Source organism: Notechis scutatus, chromosome 2 (assembly GCF_049901735.1).
Source record: "Notechis scutatus isolate UNSWTSFEM ecotype Mainland chromosome 2, rNotScu1.2, whole genome shotgun sequence".
In the NCBI taxonomy this organism is placed as follows: Eukaryota; Metazoa; Chordata; class Lepidosauria; order Squamata; family Elapidae; genus Notechis; species Notechis scutatus.
Genome location: NC_142010.1, coordinates 4,372,266 through 4,392,496, shown reverse-complemented (window position 1 = coordinate 4,392,496; position 20,231 = coordinate 4,372,266). Strand labels below are relative to the sequence as shown.

At 39.9% G+C, this 20,231-nt stretch overlaps 1 pseudogene across 1 annotated transcript; it reads left to right on the top strand.

Moving 5' to 3' along the window:
• Positions 1 to 3,769: 3,769 nt before the first annotated feature.
• LOC113428792 (zinc finger protein RFP-like) lies at positions 3,770 to 19,198 on the top strand (annotated as a pseudogene). Its single transcript, XR_015747089.1, has 4 exons — positions 3,770 to 4,447; positions 18,073 to 18,105; positions 18,292 to 18,423; positions 19,064 to 19,198. The product of XR_015747089.1 is annotated as a zinc finger protein RFP-like (transcript).
• The last annotated feature ends 1,033 nt before the right edge of the window (positions 19,199 to 20,231 follow it).

Genomic DNA, 20,231 nt, shown 5'->3' with positions numbered 1-20,231 from the left:
ACCTTAAATGCAAACTACTCAATGCAAGAAGCCTCGTGAATAAAATACCTGAATTTCTCATCCTCCTAAATATGGCTAACTTCGACATTATATTTGTCTGTGAAACATGGCTCAATGCATCTCTCCCTGACTCCATTACCACAGTAAGGGACTATCATGTTTACCGATCAGATCGTGAAATTCGTAGAGGAGGTGGTGTTGCTATCTTCTATAAAAGTCCTTACATCTAAAAAATATCCAAGTTACCCAGGAGCTTGCTCTTCCTGAGACCATCATCTGTGAACTATCCTTAAATATCACAATTCGATTCTTACTATGTTACAGAGCACCTGATTATGACATTGAACATGTAAACAAGCTAAATACATTACTAACATGGGCTGCATCCTGCCCATACCCTTTTATCTTTCTTGGTGATTTCAATCTACCTCATATTGACTGGACCCTAAATGAATGTACAACTGAAATCATACACACAACCTTCTACAATGCTATTACAAATCTGGGACTGGAACAACTAGTAACCAACAACACTAGACTAAACAACTGCCTCGATCTCATCTTCTGCAATAGTTTGAATTTAATTTACGGAATACAAACTAAAGAACCCTTTTCAGCAGTGACCACAATATGATTGACTTTTGTCTCAACATACGCCCACACAAAAATCACCACAATGATGTAATCCCCAATTGTAACTTCAAAAAGGCAACTATGATCTTATAGACAACGATCTCTCATCCCTTGATTGGCAATCTCTATTCACTGGATGCAATACTGTTGAAGACCATTACAACATATTTTTACTTGAAGTCAAAAGAGTCATCAAACTATATGTACCAACAACAACTCCCAAAACAAAACAAAAAAGCAGATTACCCATAACAATAAGGAAACTTCAATCCAAAAAGAGATCACTCTGGAGGAAAAACAAATCTGGTCACGTTGCCAATTTCAAAAGCCGATACAAAAATTTATGCCACCAGATAAAGCCGAATGCATCAATTATCACATTAAACAAGAGGAAAACCTTCTAAGCACCAATTCCACCCGTGCTTTTTACAATTTTGTAAACAACAAACTAAAAGACTCAAGGTCTATCCCATCCTTGATAGGACCTGATGGTAAAGACTGCATGACGACACCACTAAAGCCAACATCTTTAACACATTCTTCAGCTCAGTATTTGTAAACAGCAATGGATCATGCCCAGTATTTCCTAGCCGTACCACAGATAACAACAATGATCTAATACATATCGATTTTACAGAAGACAATGTTGAAAAAGCACTACGCAATCTAAAACCATCTCTATTTATTGGACCTGATGGAATATGTGCCTACTTCTTAAAAAGCTATCCACTGCCATAGCCAAACCTCTAAGCATAATCTTTGAAAAATCTTTCAGGACCAGCTCCTTGCCTAACCTATGGTTACAAGCCACAGTCATCCCCATCTTCAAAAAGGAGACCCAAGCCTAGTTGAAAATTACAGACCAATCTCCTTATGCTGCGTCACCTGTAAAGTCATGGAATCAATTATTAACCAATCCATCATCCTCCACTTAGAGACAAACCAGCTACTCTCCAATAAACAATTTGGTTTCAGAAAAAAACTATCCTGTAATCTGCAACTCTTACACTGCAAAAACATATGGACGACACAACTTGACCAGGGCAAAGCAATAGACGCAATCTACATAGACTTCTGTAAAGCCTTTGATTCAGTGGTACACGACAAACTACTCCTAAAAATAAAATCCTATGGTATCTCTGGACAACTGAATAACTGGATAGAAGCATTCCTGGCAAACAGACAACAAATGGTCAAAATTGGGAGCGTCCTATCAAATTCTGTACCTGTCAATAGTGGTGTCCCCCAAGGCAGTGTTCTAGGACCAACTCTCTTCATACTCTACATAAATGACCTCTGTGATCATATTAAGAGCAATTGCGTTCTTTTCGCTGATGATGTAAAGCTGTTCAATACCACAGACAATACTGCTACCCTACAAAAAGATCTTGACTATGTATCAGAATGGTCAAACAAATGGCAACTTCAAATCTCAACAAATAAATGCTCTGTCTTACATATTGGCAAAAAAAAATCAGAAAATAAAATACAAGCTGAATAGTCAAGATCTTGTTGATGACCCAAGCTCTGTAAAGGACCTTGGAATACTCACCTCTAATGATCTAAGTGCTAGAGCCCACTGCAACTACATAGCCAAAAAGGCATTAAGAGTTGTTAACCTAATCCTACGTAGCTTTTTCTCTGGTAATATCACACTACTAACCAGAGCATACAAAACATTGCTAGACCAATACTCGAATACAGTTCATCAGTCTGGAACCCACATTACGTATCTGATATTAGCACAATTGAGAAAGTCCAGAAATATTTCACAAGAAGAGTTCTCCACTCCTCTACTCGTTGTAGAATACCTTATGCCACCAGACTTGAAATTCTAGAACTAGAAAACCTTGAATTACGCCGTCTTCGGTCTGATTTAAGCATGGTATATAAAATCATACATTGCAATGTCCTACCTGTCAATGAATACTTCAGCTTCAACCATAACAACACAAGAGCACACAATAGATACAAACTCAAAGTTAACCGCACCAAACTTGATTGCAGGAAATACGACTTCAGCAATAGAGTGGTCAATGTCTGGAATACTCTACCCGACTCTGTAGTTTCTTCCCCAAACCCCAAAAACTTTAACCTTAGACTGTCTACTATTGACCTCACCCTTTCCTAAGAGGTCTGTAGGGGCGTGCATAAGTGCACCAACGTGCCTACCGTCCCTGTCCTATTGTTTCTCTTATTCTTCTCTTATTTTTCTTATATGTACCCATTTCATGTATTCACAACTATGTATACACTTATACTTATTATCTTGTAAACAATTGGCAAATCAAATAAATAAATAAATAAATAAATACAAGATAGCCTTCTGCGTCTCCCTTGTACGGACTGACCCAGGCTGCCTCTTCTCCATGACTTTTGGCCAGTTTTAGAGCTTTTCCTGATCCATTTCCTGATTGGCTGGCTGGGAAGGGGGCAGTCCAGGCAGTTCTTCCTCTGCCGGATATTCGTATTAAAAGTGACCGAAAAGAGTTTAATTTCTCCCCCTTGTTCCCCTTTATCTCTGAGACATCCCATCCGTTGCAGCATTAGATTTGGGCTTTTATCAAGGGCTTCTTACTGTTTCTCTCATTCCAAGTTTGCTCTCTCTGGTCCCATAACATCTTTCCTTCTTCCTAGTTATTTAAAAGCATTTTCCCCTTTAATAAGCTGGTTGGATCAAGAATAATTGATCGGGAATCCGTCCCATGGATGTTTCTTTCTCCCCCGGATTTTTCAAACTTTTCCTTTAACGGGGAGGGGAGGGGAACGGTGGCCCTTTTATAATTTGCAGAGTTCAACTTCCAATATTTCTGAACCACCTGGCTCACGAAATCTGGGAGTTGAAGACAATCAATCAATCAGTCAATCAATCAGACTAGAGCTGGAAGGGGCCTTGGAGGTCTTCTAGTCTTAGCCCCCTGATCAAACAGGAGACCCCACTTGAAATCCACAAGTCATATAAAGGGGCCACACTTCCCCACCTCTCCTTTTGCAGAATGTTTGGATCAATAATTGATGGGGTGGGGCATCTCTCCAGTTTTTAAAAAGTTTTTTCCCCCTCTTTAACAGGATGCTGGGGTCAATTGTAATAGATTAGGATTCGTCTGAAGGATTTGCTTCTCTCCAGTTTTTAAAACAATTTTCCCTTTAACGAGCTGGTTGGGCCAATAATAATGGATCGAGGTCCGTCCCGCGAATTTTTCCTCCTCTCCAATTTGTTCTTTTTAAAACACTGCAGTTCTTCTTTAAGAAGCCAGCGAAGAGCATCGCAAGAGCAACAACCATTCACTTCGGTTTCCCGCCTGGGCGGAGTCCAAAGGGCGTCACCTGATTTGGAGGAAAAGAAGCGAAACTAAACTTTCTCTTTCCTTTTGGAGGCGGCGATGGCGGCCGGAGCGTCTTCGGAGGGTTTCCTGGACCTTTTCCAGGACCCCGTGCTCATCCCAGAGTGCGGCCACAACTTCTGCCGGGGCTGCCTGACCTGCAGTTGGGGGACGTCGGAATCGGAGGCTTCCTGTCCCGAGTGCAGACAGACCTTCGCGCCCCGCATCGTCCTCCCCAACCGGCAGCTGGCGCGGGTGGCTTAAGTGGCCAGGGGATGCAGCCGTCATCCGGAGGAGGAAGGGGGAGCTTCTGCCCGAAGCACCGGGAGCCCCTCAAGCTCTTTTGTAAGGACCACGAGACCCTCATCTGCGTGGTCTGCGACCGATCCAAAGAGCACGAGGGCCACTCGGTGATCCCTGCGGAGGAGGCTTTCCCGGAAGGGAAGGGAGTGATCCAAATTTATAAAAGAGGACTTTTCTTCCTTCACCTCGTAAGATGATCAGTATTTGTAATGCAGAATGGCCCACCAGATTTCCTCATGTCTCATTAATTCACAGTCCAATGTTCAGTTTCGAGGGCAATTCCTGTTGTTTATAATCTACACTACTTTGAAGATCCTCAAAAGGCTCACCAGTTACTCCCAAACAGCCAGAAAGCAAATAGATGTAGAACACAAACCAAAAAGACAGCCCTCCAGGTGGTTGTTTACCTTTCACTTGGTTTCCCTTCTTTTTATCAATTCTGGCTTCCTGTCAAAGGTCTTTTCCAACCAGGTAGTAGTATAGTATCTTTTTTCTCCAGTAGGTGGCATCCCAGCTCTAGGTTCCAGCATTAAAAGGAAGTAGAAGGTATAACAGCTGATTGTCAAATGATCAAAAGGTCCATTTTTCTTTATATAGTTTCTTCCAATAGTCAAACCATATTATCAGCAAATTGAAAACATTTTTCAAAATATATTTTTATTAATTTTCTTTTTTCACCTCGTAAAACATCATGGTATCAACAACGTTCTTGGCATCTATACAGGATTTTGGTTTAAATATCATAATACATTATATTGCATTTGTCTACTACTAAATAATATCTTTAGCTATAATTACTATTCTTATATCTTTATATAATTTACAAAATTTTATTTTACTTTCTTAAGGATTGTTTCAATTAACATTTTTGCCTCACTTCTTGGTTCTGTTTGTTAGCCATTTATACCAATTGTTCCAAATTGTAAAGAATTAAAACTCGTCTTTTTCTTTAAATTTCATTGTTAGCATATTCATCTCAGCCCTTTGTTACTTTGTGTATTATTAGTTCTTCATTGGGGGTATTTGGTGTTTTCCATACCTGCGCAAAGGCTATTCTGGCGGCTGTTGTAATATGTAACACTAAGTATTTTACTTCTTTCAGTAATCTTTCTTTGATGATTCCTAAAAGGAAGGATTCTGGTCTGAGCTCAATCTGATAGCCAGTGATCTCTTTTAACCAATTTTTAATTTGAATCCAGTATGTCCTGGCCTCGGGGCACATCCACCACATGTGATAAAATGTACCATCAACTTTTTTGCACTTCCAACATTTGGGACTCATGTTGAAGTAGATTTTTGCCAATCTCGTTGGAGCTAAATACCATCTATAAAACATTTTATATATATTTTGTTTGTATGCTGCAGATACCGTTAACTTATAATTTATGTTCCATATTTTCTCCCATTCCTCTAATTCTATAGTGTATCCAAAATTCTTTGCCCATGCAATCATTGTACTTTTGGCTATTTCCTCTTCCATTTTAAAATCTAATAAATATTTATATATTTTAGTTATAAGTTTTTGTTCCGGTCCCATTAATATTTTATCTAATTGGTTCTGCCCTTTGTCAAATCCAGAATCTTTAGAGTCTTTTTTATATTTATTTTGAATTTGCAAATATGGCCACCAATCGATTATAATTCCATTTTCCTTCAGTTCTTGGTTTGACTATCTAATAGTTCTTCATAGCTTACCATTTTCCGTAGGTCTAATCTATTTGGATGTATTATGGCTTCCATGGTTGACAGCCATCGTGGGATTTCCATATAGTGTTTACCTTTGATTTTTTTCCAAATTGTAATCAATGAGTCTCTTCTTAGGTGTTGATTGAAATAGGTATGTATATTACTTTTGTTTTCTCACAAAAATGAATGCCAACCTATCAAGAGGTCATATCCTTCTAATGTGAAGATTCTCTTGTCTCTTAATTTAACCCAATCCTTAATCCAACTCAGCACTGCTGCCTGGTAATAAAGCCCCCATTCTGGTAGTCCAAGACCGCCTCTGCTCCTATTATCTTGTAATAGTTTCATTTTAATACGTGGCCGCTTGCCCAACCAGACAAACTTGGATGTCATTTTATTTAGTTCTGTAAAAAAAGTTTTCCCTAATTTAATTGGAATCATTTGGAATAGATATATTAGTTTTGGTAAAGTATTCATTTTCAATGTTGCTATTCTTCCTAATATAGACAGTTTCAATTTGGCCCATAATTCCAATTCTTTTCTGGTTTGCTTAATCAGTTTAACATAATTGTCCTCTTTTAATGATGAACATCTGGGTGATTGAAGTTACTCAATGTTCCACCAAAATCCCAATGCCCCAATTGTCCAGAAATATTAGAAGGATTTGCTCAGGTCAGAATTTGCTCCTCAGAATCCACAATTTTTATACTCCTCAAAATCTGCCAATTTATTCCCTTTGAGTTATCCAAATTTGTAAAAAAGAACTTTTCTTCTTTCACCTCGTAAGATGATCTATCAAACAGTATTTGTAATGCAGAATGGCCCACCAGATTTCCTCGTGTCTCATTAATTCTCATGTTCCACTGCAAAAACATATGGACGACACAACTCGATCAGGCAAAGCAATAGACACAATCTACATAGACTTCTGTAGAGCCTTTGATTCTGTGGTACACGACAAACTACTCCTAAAAATAAAATCCTATGGTATCTCTGGACAACTGCTTAACTGGATAGAAGCATTCCTGGCAAACAGACAACAAATGGTCAAAATTGGGAGTGTCCTATCAAATTCTGTATCTGTCAACAGTGGTGTCCCCCAAGGCAGGACCAACTCTCTTCATACTCTACATAAATGACCTCTGTGATCATATTAAGAGCAACTGCGTTCTCTTCGCTGATGATGTAAAGCTATTCAACACCACCAACAATACTGCTACCTTTCAAAAAGACCTTGACTATGTATCAGAATGGTCAAACAAATGGCAACTTCAAATCTCAACAAATAAATGCTCTGTCCTACATATTGGCAAAAACAAATCAGAAAATAAAATAGAGGCTGAATACTCAAGACCTTGTTGATGATCCAAACTCTGTCAATGATCTTGGAATACTTATCTCTAATGATCTAAGTGCTAGAGCCCACTGTAACTACATAGTCAAAAAGGCGTTAAGAGTTGTTAACCTAATCCTATGTAGCTTTTTCTCTGGTAATATTACACTAATAACTAGAGCATACAAAACATTTGCTAAACCAATACTCAAATACAGCTCATCAATCGAACCCACATTATGTATCTGATATTAACACAGTTGAGAAAGTCCAGAAATATTTCACAAGAAGAGTTCTCTACTCCTCTACTCCTTGCAGAATCCCTTATGCCACCAGACTCGAAATTCTAGACCTAGAAAACATAGAACTATGCCGCCTTCAGTCCGATCTTAGTATATAAAATCATACATTGCAATGTCCTACCTCTCAATGAATACTTCAGCTTCAACCATAACAACACCTGCAAACCTGACTGTGGTTTCTTCCCCAAACCCCAAAAACCTTTAACCTTAGACTGTCTACTATTGACCTCACCCCTTTCCTAAGAGGTCTGTAGGGGGCATGCATAAGCGCATGAACGTGCCTACCGTCCCTGTCCTATTGTTTCTCTTATTCTTCTTTTATTTTTCTTATATGTACCCATTTCATGTATTCACAACTATGTATACACTTATATTATCTTGTAAACAATTTCTTTTCTTTTTCTTTTTCTTATATGTATCCATGTATTAATAACTATGTTTTTACTTATACCTATTATCTTGTAAGCAATTGACCAAAATAAATAAAATAAATAAATAATTCACAGCCCAATGTTCAGTTTCGAGGGCAATTCCTATTGTTTATAATCTACACTATTTTGAAGATCCTCAAAAGGCTCACCAGTTACTCCCAAACAGCTAGAAAGCAAATAGATGTAGAACACAAACCAAAAAGACAGCCTTCCAGGTGGTTGTTTACCTTTCACTTGGTTTCCCTTCTTTTTATCAACTCTGGCTTCCTGTCAAAGGTCTTTTCCAACCAGGTAGTAGTACAGTATCTTTTTTCTCCAGTAGGTGGCATCCCAGCTCTAGGTTCCAGCATTAAAAGGAAGTAGAAGGTATAACAACTGATTGTCAAATGATCAAAAGGTCCATTTTTCTTTATATAGTTTCTTCCAATAGTCAATATTATTAGCAAATTAAAATCATTTTTCACAGTACTGCAAGTTCCAGCCCAGTCTTTCTATATTTTAAAACTTCATAAGGTCAAGATGGACAAGAGGTCAAGATGGCGACCAAGGCAGCTGCATAGTCACGCCGCTGTGAGCCCGTAGGAGAGAAAAGCACCAGTATCAACAGGAATATAAGTTACAAAAGTAACAAAAATACATAGATGCAGGAATAGAAGTAACAAAGTAACAAAATTCACAGATTAGGTCCTCGGGATCCACAAGTAGCAGCGTAAGGACTCGGACAAAGGCAGCCAGCCATCTGGAATAAGAAGATCCTGCCAGGGTCCAGGAATCCCGTTCTGAGCAACCTTCCTTTGTCGGGTAAGGAGATCGAGAGATCTGCTGGAAAAGCAGCGGGCAGCGAGAGAAGGAAAAAGACGGAGGAGACGCCGCTACCGCTGCCGCCGCCGCTCGGTCCCCGCTTAAGCTGCCGTCTTCGACTCTTGTGACCGCCGCTTTCCTTTGTCGGGTAAGGAGATCGAGCGATCTGCTGAAAACTTGAGGGAGACGACGGGCAGCGAGGAAAGAAAAAGACGGAGGAGACGCCGCTGCCGCTGCTGCCGCTTCGCTCCGGTCCTCACTAAAGCTGCCGTCTCCGACTCTTGTGTCCGCCGCTGCAACTGCGCCGTGAGCTCCCGGGGACTGGAGAGAAGGAAGAAAACCCAAGAAGCGCCGGCCGGGAGGATCGCTGGGTGAGAGCGCTCCAACTTTCTCTCCCAATTCGGTCTCCCTGTTGTGGGTCGCTCCGGAGAGGTTTCCTTCTGGTTCTAAGTCCCGTGTGAATCCAGAGAAAGGGCGATTCTGGTAGCCACGTTCTCCATCCCTTGAAGAAATTGAAGAGCTCCGAGGACGGTAATCCCTTCCTCACGATCTAAAAGCCCTTAAATAAGAGTGGAGGGGTACGCCATTTTAACTAGGACGAGCCCCGCAGACAAAGAAGACTCCTAATACTACCTCATCACCTCAAAACTTACAACTTTTCTACCTCATCACATATACCAACGATTAGATAATCAATTTCTATAAAATATTTTATTAATGGTTTAATTGATTTATTGTTTTTTAACTGATTAGTGTGATTAGAGTGTTTAGTACAAATAGTATGATTACTGACTAGTTTAAAAGACCAAAATTCATGCAATTTAATTGAATAGTAATATCTTTGATTTAGTGGATTTAAATGAACAGTGTGAGTAATGATTAGTGTAAATAATTGACTAGTGATTAGAGTAATTAATTGACTAGGCTGATTGTTGCTTAGAAATATTATCTGACTTGAGAGATTACTACAATAGATTGTTTGATATTGTTTGATGTAATATTGACTATATAGATTACCCTAAATTGTTCATTTAATTAATTCAATCAACGTACTATTTTACCAATATTACCATGCCAAAAAGAAAATCCTACCTCAAACCACAACTCAATGAGAAGACAATCCCCACCAATGAACTACAAGACTCCTGCACATGCCTTAAATGCTGCAAAAATCTAAAAGATAATAAATACTCCATCAAATGTTCTCTGTGTAAAAATACACCCACCATGACTGCTTGGGATTACCTGAGCAAATGATTCGATACCTAGAATCATCCAATGAGTTTCATATTTCTGCAAATTATGCATATCCAAACTAGATCTGTCTAAAAGAGATGATACCGCCGAAACCATCAAAACATCCCCAAACATTGAAACCATTGAAACATCCTCAACCATCGAAACCATTAAAACATCCCTCAACACCATATTAGCATCCCTGGACGCCTTAGTAAAGAAAGAATAACCAACCTTGAAAAAAAAGACACAACACAAAAACCTGAACATCAAATAGCCACAAACCACATCTCCACCCAACAACCACAATCCAATCCAAAACCCAATCCACAAATAAACGCAACCCAGACAAATATTGATATCCCAATCCTCATCAGAGAAGCTGTTGAGCGTGAACGAAACGCCCAAACGCCATCTTATTTGGACTAGAAGACAGCATTGTCAATGATGACATCACAACTGTCCGAAACATCATCAGAGATTACCAAGCATCAACCATCTCCGGTGATGAAATACTTGACATTTCCGCATTGACCGAGAGCTCAAAAATAGAGACGGCTCTGTGGCCCCACGCTTGTGCAGGATCATTTGCAAAAAATGAATCAAGCAAACGTAAACTCATTTACACTATAAACTCACTCGCCAAAACCAACACCAACCACAAAACCTCCGTTGCGCCCTGACTTAACCATACAGCAACGTGCCCGCTCCCGTGCACTCCGCATCGAACTCAAAACCCGTCTAGACAATGGAGAGAAGGACCTGTACATTGACTACCATGCTGACTGTATCAAAATAAGACACGCAACCCAATACCCAACTTTTACCCTCAACCACCACCCTACCTCAACCACCTACCACCACCCACCATCACCCAAAACTACCCACCACCCACCATCACCCAAGACTAGGCACGCACGCCCAACTACCTCAATCCCAACTGCTGCCGGACTTAAATGCAAACTACTCAATGCAAGAAGCCTCGTGAATAAAATACCTGAATTTCTCATCCTCTTAAATATGGCTAACTTCGACATTATATTTGTCTGTGAAACATGGCTCAATGCATCTCTCCCCGACTCCATTACCACAGTAAGAGACTATCATGTTTACCGATCAGATCGTGAAAATCGTCGAGGAGGTGGTGTTGCTATATTCTATAAAAATCCTTACATCTAAAAATATCCAAGTTACCAGGAGCTTGCCCTTCCTGAAACCATCATCTGTGAACTATCCTTAAATATCACAATTCGATTCTTACTATGTTACAGAGCACCTGATTATGACATCGAACATGTAAACAAGCTAAATACATTACTAACATGGGCTACATCCTGCCCATACCCTTTTATCTTTCTTGGAGATTTCAATCTACCTCATATTGACTGGACCCTAAATAATTGTACAACTGAAATCATACACACAACCTTCTACAATGCTATTACAAATCTAGGTCTTGAACAACTAGTAACCAACAACACTAGACTGAACAACTGCCTCGATCTCATCTTCTGCAATAGTTTGAATTTAATTTACCGAATACAAACCAAAGAACCCTTTTCCAGTAGTGACCACAATATGATTGACTTTTGCCTCAACATACGTCCACACAAAAATCACCACAACGATGTCATCCCTAGTTGTAACTTCAAAAAAGGCAACTATGATCTTATAGATAACGATCTCTCATCCCTCGATTGGCAATCTCTATTCACTGGATGCAATACTGTTGAAGACCATTACAACATATTTTTACTTGAAGTCAAAAGAGTCATCAAACTATATGTTCCAACAACAACTCCAAAAACAAAACAAAAAAGCAGATTACCCATATCAATAAGGAAACTTCAATCCAAAAAGAGATCACTCTGGCGGAAAAACAAATCTGGTCACGCTAATTTCAAAAACCGATACAAAAATTTATGCCACCAGATAAAGACCGAATGCACCAATTACCACATTAAACAAGAGGAAAACCTTCAAGCACCAATTCCACCCGTGCTTTTACAATTTTGTAAACAACAAACTAAAAGACTCAAGGTCCATCCCTCCTTGATAGGACCTGATGGTAAAGACTGCAGCGCGACACCATTAAAGCCAACATCTTTAACACATTCTTCGCTCAGTGTTTGTAAACAGTAATGGATCATGCCCAATGTTTCCTAGCCGTACCACAGACAACAATAATGATCTAATACATATCGATTTTACAGTAGACAACGTTGAAAAAGCACTACGCAACCTAAAACCATCTCTATCTATTGGACCGGATGGAATATGTGCCTACTTCTTAAGAAAACTATCCGCTGCCATAGCCAAACCTCTAAGCATAATCTTTGAAAAATCTTTCAGAACCAGCTCCTTGCCCAACCTATGGTTACAAGCCACAGTCATCCCCATCTTCAAAAAGGGAGACCCAAGCCTAGTTGAAAATTACAGACCAATCTCCTTATGCTGCGTCACCTGTAAAGTCATGGAATCAATTATTAACCAATCCATCATCCTCCATTTAGAGACAAACAACCTACTCTCCAATAAACAATTTGGTTTCAGAAAAAAACTATCCTGTAATCTGCAACTCTTACACTGCAAAAACATATGGACTACACAACTCGACCAGGGCAAAGCAATAGACGCAATCTACATAGACTTCTGCAAAGCCTTTGATTCAGTGGTACACGACAAACTACTCCTAAAAATAAAATCTTATGGTATATCTGGACAACTGAATAACTGGATAGAAGCATTCCTGTCAAACAGACAACAAATGGTCAAAATTGGGAACGCCCTATCAAATCCAGTACCTGTCAATAGTGGTGTTCCCCAAGGCAGTGTTCTAGGACCAACTCTCTTCATAATCTACATAAGCGACCTTTGTGATCATATCAAGAGCAATTGCGTTCTCTTCGCTGATGATGTAAAGCTGTTCAATACCACAGACAATACTACTACCCTACAAAAAGATCTAGACTATGTATCTGAATGGTCTAACATATGGCAACTCCAAATCTCAACAAATAAATGCTCTGTCTTACATATTGGTAAAAAAAATCAGAAAATAAAATACAAGCTGAATAGTCAAGATCTTGTTGATGACCCAAGCTCTGTAAAGGACCTTGGAATACTCACCTCTAATGATCTAAGTGCTAGAGCCCACTGCAACTACATAGCCAAAAAGGCATTAAGAGTTGTTAACCTAATCCTTCGTTAGCTTTTTCTCTGGTAATATCACACTACTAACTAGAGCATACAAAACATTTGCTAGACCAATACTCGAATACAGTTAATCAGTCTGGAATCCTTATCACGTATGTGATATTAACACAATTGAGAAAGTCCAGAAGTATTTCACAAGAAGAGTTCTCCACTCTTCTACCCGTTATAGAATACCTTATGCCACCAGACTCGAAATTCTAAAACTAGAAAACCTCGAATTACGCCGTCTTCGGTCCGACTTAAGCATGGTATATAAAATCATACATTGCAATGTCCTACCTGTCAATGAATACTTCAGCTTTAACCATAACAACACAAGAGCACACAACAGATACAAACTCAAAGTAAACCGCACCAAACTTGATTGCAGGAAATACGACTTCAGCAATAGAGTGGTCAATGTCTGGAATACTCTACCCGACTCTGTAGTCTCTTCCCAAACCCCAAAAACTTTAACCTTAGACTGTCTACTATTGACCTCACCCCTTTCCTAAGAGGTCTGTAGGGGCGTGCATAAGCGCACCAACGTGCCTACCGTCCCTGTCCTATTGTTTCTCTTATTCTTTTTATTTTTCTTATATGTACCCATTTCATATATTCACAACTATGTATACACTTGTACTTATTATCTTGTAAACAATTGACAAATCAAATAAATAAAATAAATAAATAAAGGTAAAGGTTCCCCACGCACATCCGTGCTAGTCGTTTCCGGCTCTAGGGGGCGGTGCTCATCTCTGTTTCAAAGCCGAAGAGCCAGCGCTCTCCTGTCCGAAGACGTCTTCATGGTCATGTGGCTGGTGTCAGCTCATAAAACAGGCCGTGACCAAACTCTGGAGGCGCACAGAACATTGTTACCTTCCCACCAACTTCCTAGTCTTCCATTAAAATTTCATTTCTCTCTTGGGTCTATAATCTACCTCTATGTGTTAATTTGCCGCTTTCTCAGCGCTTTGCAAAGATATATCTTTCCATGCCTGTCCATGTAAGATTCTGGCGGTACTCAACAAAGTTCAAAATATTTCTTTCAACTCTTTATTTAGCAATCTTTTTGACTCTTTCTGTGAAAAGGAAACTGGATGGTATGAAGGCTACAGGTAGTCCTCGACTTGGGCCCGAAATTTCTGTTGCTAAGTGAAACTTGTTAACTGAATTTTGCCCATTTTACAACCTTTCTTGCTTGCCACTTTTGTTAAGTGAATCCCTGCAGTGTTTAAGTTAGTAACACGGTTGTTAAATGAATCCCCACTGACTTTGCTTGTCAGGTCACAAATGGTGATCACTTAGGACCCCTGGGAAGCTACAACCATCATAAATAGGAATCCTTTGTCAAGCGGCTGAGTTTTGATCATGCAACCATGCTGGATGCTGCAACTTTTTTTAAGTGTGAAAAATGGTCATAGGCCAGTTTTTTCAGTCCCGTGGTAACTTCGAACGGTCACTAAATGAGCTATTTAGTCAAGGACTACCTGTAATAGCTAATATAATTCAGAAAAAGCAGGCCATGCAAAAAGCAAGAATTCAAAATGCTGGTCACTGTCTCCCTATTCTTCATGATTTTAAAAATGCCTGCTTAGGGTTCCTATCCCTATACATTGTGTTCTTTGTAGGGTTATCCCTTCCCCTTAATCTCCAGGCCAAGGAGAACCCCAACACTGATGACCTTCTACGAAGTATTATAACCACTTGGATTTTCCAAAGTGCTTTGATTCTGGAAGCAGAAATGCAGGGGATTTTTTTATCCTATTGATGCACTGTTTTGTTTTTCAAATAGTCTTTTCTTTTTGCTACTCTCTCTCTCTCAAGAGAGAGAGAGAGAGAGAAAGAGAGAGAGACAGAGACAGAGACAGAAAGAGAGACAGAGACAGATATGTAGATATATTCTGTAATTGCGTTGGATACAACTGGGGTATAATTTTTCTTAGACAAGAAAGTAAAAACAGTTTATCTCTAAAAGAGGTTGAACAGTGGGAAAAAAAGAGCAACGGATTTTTTTTAAAAAAAATTGAAGTACTTTATATGTCTGTTAGTGCCTGGTTGTCCAGATGTTTCGCTCATTTATTTTGTGAATGTAAGAATTTAATTTTCTGTGTAGGAAATGGCTCCTTTCAGTGCTTTGTCTCTTTATTTTTTAGGACATTGGAAGCATCTTGAAGAAGTAAGTGAATCCACCGTTTTCTTTACAGTCTCAGAGATTGGCAGATCCTCCAGCAGTTTTCCTATTTTGGAAAGTTCTGATTGTATTTAAAAGTATTTTAATCTAAAGATAACGTACTGTATTTCAGCGCTTTTTAGATATTTCATCTGATAACTTCAACACAATATAACTAGCAATATTTGATATGATCAATTTTAGTTCGTTACACACTCACCCAGAGGTTTAGATTGAATTTGGCCTTTTTACCCACCTACTGAATCCTTCCCAAGAAGGGACAGATGTTTGATGGTTTTAAAGTTATTATTACAGGATGTAAGTTGTTCCAAGTAATGCAACTATCGTAAATACATGCCGGTTGCCAAGCACCCGAATTGTGATTACAGGGACACTGTGACAGATGTTAAGTGTGAAAATGGTTGTAAGCCAGTTTTTTGCGAGCCGTTGTAACCGCTTGCTAACAAATAGTCATGAATTGAAGGTTACTTGTAAGTGCATTCATCTCTATTACATTTCATTGCATTACCTTTAATTCATCAAGATCAGTTTGAATGTTATCTCCATCTTCTAATTGATTACCTACCTCACCCATATCAGTCATCAGTCATTTGATAAGATACCATCCATTTTTTTTGACCAAGAGATTCACAAGACTTTGCAAGAATAGGGAGCCCAAAACTAAACTGGGTCGCCAGGGTGCCCATATTTGAATAGCCAGTGAGAGAAATGACTGAAGCTTGGGAAACGGGCCCTTGTCGGTCAACAGGAGTGCTGATTTACTAGCTTACCAGGTACTTAGGAGCAACACAAGAAAATGACAATCAGTGAATCGATAGCTGGCCATCAATACCCCACTTAACAACTGAAAGCCACACACAACCAGCACCACAGAAATACAAGCCCTAGAACAGCCCAGTGCACACATTCTGGCCAGAGAGAGAGAGAGGATGGGCTCGGAAAGCTCCAAAGACAAAACCTCTGGTGACCAGCCCAGATTGGATCTGGTAGCTATCCAATACTCAAGCACCTGGAACAGTGTTCCAATATTTGAGGGGCCGCCACAGAGAGGAGAGAGGTCAACCTATTTTCCAAAGCACCTGAAGGCCAGACAAGGAACAATGGATGGAAACTGATCAAGGAGAGATTCAAGCTAGAAATAAGAAATTTTCTGACTGAGGACAATGAACCAATGGAACAGCTTTGCCTTCAGACATTGTGGGAGCTTCATCACTGGAAGCTTTCAAGAAGAGGCCGGACTGCCATCTGTCAGAAACGGTGTAGGGTCTCCTCCTTGGGCGGTTGGGGGGGTGGGTTGGACTAGATGACCTTCCAACTCTGTTATTCTGTTCTTTCGTCTCGCCAGATACCAGGCTAAGGAAACATACGAGAATCCAGTGGATTTACTGCTAGAGCCGAAGTGGACAATCTGGGATTGCAGTGATATAATTCCACTTCTGAAAAGTGCCATGAAAAAATTGAGAGGTAAAAAACAGCCGCTGGGGTTTTACGCTGGATGACATTTTGAGCATCCAAGAGAGATTCTGGGCTGGTGTCACATGGATCAAAGAGGGATCGATTTCAGGATCGGCAGAAGAGAGACCCTCCTTTCTCTGGGGAAAGGCCTTGTGTCTTGGCACCAGGAGGGGAAGAGGAGCTTTCTGGTTGCTCCCATTAAAGATAGGCTACCTGAAAAAGGGAAACATTAGCTACTCATAGTTGAACATTTACAAGCAATTCTCAACTGACAACAGTTCCCTTAGTGCCGTTCAGTTATAATGGCAGTGAAAAAAGTGAGTTATGATTGTTTTTCACACTTATGACCGTTGTATCATCCCCACAATCACGTGATTTACTTTTGGATGCTTGACAATGGGTTCATATTCATGACGGTTGCAGTGATCATCTTTTGTGATCTTCTGGCAAGCAAAGTCAATGGGGAAGCCAGATTCACTTAACGACTGTGTTTACCACTTTAACAACTGCAATTCACTTAACAAATGTGAAAGGAACAGTCATAAAATGGGGGGAAACTCACTTAACAAATTTCTCACATAGCAACATAAATGTGGGCTCATTTGTGATTGTAAGATGAGGACTACCTGTATTCTTCATAGCCCAAATCTGTGTGCACTCATCCCTGGGGAAACAGAGTAAGTTTCCACTAAGTATAATGGAATATATATACAAGTCATTCTTGATTTATGGCCTCAGTTGAGCTGAACATTTCTGTTGCAAAGCAAGGCAGTTAGGCGATCTTTTTTGCCCCAGTTATTCAGCAATTCATGGCACTTAAGTGAATCTAGCTTCCTGCGTTGATTTTGTTTGTCAGAAGCTCCCCAGTCCGGTTGAAGAGGACAATCCCAGAACCAAGGGATGCTGCAACCATCGTAAATACATGCTGGTTCCCGGTACCCGAATTTTGATCATGTGACTGGGGAGGCTGCAACAGTCATAAATCACTTTTGTCAGTGCTGCTGTAACTTATATTTGATGAAATATATATAGCCATCAATGGCATTTTGGCTTGTAGATTTCCTTCTTCCTTATTTCCTGATTTGAGTCCAAGGAAAGCAAACCAGGGTATCTGAGGGAGGCCCTTCTGTTGCTCCAATTCCAGTGATGAGGTGCTGAATCCCCCTCTTTTCTTCCCCAGATACTCTGGAAAGTGGACTTCAACTACAGGAAGGTAAATATGAGTTATAGGAATTGCAACTGCTTGCTATTTTAAGCTGTGATGCCAGTAACCTTAAGAGAAACATGATAGAGTAACAAAAAAGAACAATATAGGATTAGATACCTTAAAGACTATGGTGGTCCAGTAAACTTTAATGATTTTATGATTTATGAACTATTATTGTTGTCCCCAATTCAGGTCTGCGCCTGGTGTCAAAGCCAATGATAGACGCCAGATATGGGGTGCAGGTTTTCTGATTGCTTTTTATTGGAATACTCAAAGGAAAAGGGCTCCTGGTCAAAATGCCAACAGCCCAGAACAAAGGATTGAGTAAGTTTTATACGTTTTCACTAAAGGAGAAGGTGGGACAAAGTGAGATAATATGAAATATCTAATAAACATCTTAGTAATAATTCTACAATTTGTTCTATTGGTCTCTAGCTGTCCCTATTCCCAAGTCTTGGCTAATGAATGCCCTAGGAATAATCTAATACACATTTGATTTGCTACAGGCTTAACTTTTAGCTGAGGTCTGCAAGTTGGCTAACTTTTACTTTTATCAGCTTTCCAATTAGCCAGGATTGTTACAAGATTTACGCATGCCTATCTCCTGTGGATAAGCATTCTTTGTTCTTGCCAGACAGACTCCACAGTCACAGGCTTCCTGATTTACTTTGAACTGTGTGCCATGACCTGGCTTTATTTTAGCAGATGGCCCATCATTATTTTCCATTCATATGTACAATATGAGCTTATGCAGCATAGACAAATTCCTTGTGTGACTGATACACACTTGGCCAAATAAAGCTGTTGTTCTGTTCTGTTCCGTGATTTCACAGAAGTATGATTGACTTGGAGTTACATCGTGTTGCTTAAGTGTTCTTTTCACACACGAGGCCTGCAGCTGAAGCTCTTTTTTCTTCCTTTCTTCCTTCCTTCCTTCCTTCCTTCCTCCCCTTCCCCCTTACAGTGAATGTAACTCTGAATCCAGACACAACCAATCCTGATTCCCTTAAAATCTCTGAAGATCGAAAAATCATCACAGGATTTAAGGGATTTTTATACTGTATAAACATTCTGTCTTGACACTCCCCTAACAGGTTAGGTGGCCTTGTAAATTGAAGGAGTGGATCAATCGATTGATCTAGAGAGAAATAACTTGACCATCATTTAAATTTGTCTGAATTAAAAAAAAAATGAGGTGTCTTAGAAGCTTTATAGGCTTTAGCACCATTTCTTCAGGTGTATCAATATTAAAGATACCTTATCTTACAGCTAAAGCCATAAATTGTGATTTTAGATGTCTGTCATAACTCTTATCTACAACAATCGCATTGATTGTAAGACTGATCATGGATTTTAATTCCTTTCTTTGTAATTTAACGTGAATAAATTTATTTTTTCCTTATGTTATTCTGCCAATATGAGATTTTATTTCTGTTTTAGAGTGGTGTTATTAGTTTTACGGTGTGTGGAAAAAATATCAGTGGATTGTTCAGTGTAACGACTGAAGACTGACAAGCTGCTGTTGCCAAAGGAGCAAGTGAGGAATCCAAACATACCTAATACACCGCAATATTTTACTCACTCGCTTCCTCTCGTAGAGGACAAGCCGGACTTTGGGACCGCCATTACCAGCTGACGGTCTTTGCTTGTTGGCCTCTACTGGGTTTCTCTTTGCTGCAATGGAGACTTGCCCTCCCTTCACCACCGCTTGAGTCTCCCCACACAGGCACGTTTCTCTGTGGGATTTGTGCCCACCAAAGGATCGCACTAACCAGCAAAAAGGACTAAGAACCGCAGACGGACTTCGGTACCTCCGTTCGTCCTTACGTCACCACCGGAACCCCTTGCTAAAATTGTTGAAGTCCACACCTGGTCATAAGTGTGAAAATCTGTCATAAGGCACTTTTAATGTCTAATATCAGTTGTGGGATTCAATTTTTTTTATTACCAGTTCTGTGGGTGTGGCAGGGGAAGGATACTGTAAAATCCCCATTCCCTCCCCACCCCACTAACCTGCTTTCCAGCTCCGTTCTCCTGTGCAGGGCAACCAAAGAAGACCCAGCCGATCAGCTGGGACTCAATGGGAGGCAGAGAATAGATGGGGGCAGGGCCAGTCAGAGGTGGTACTTTCT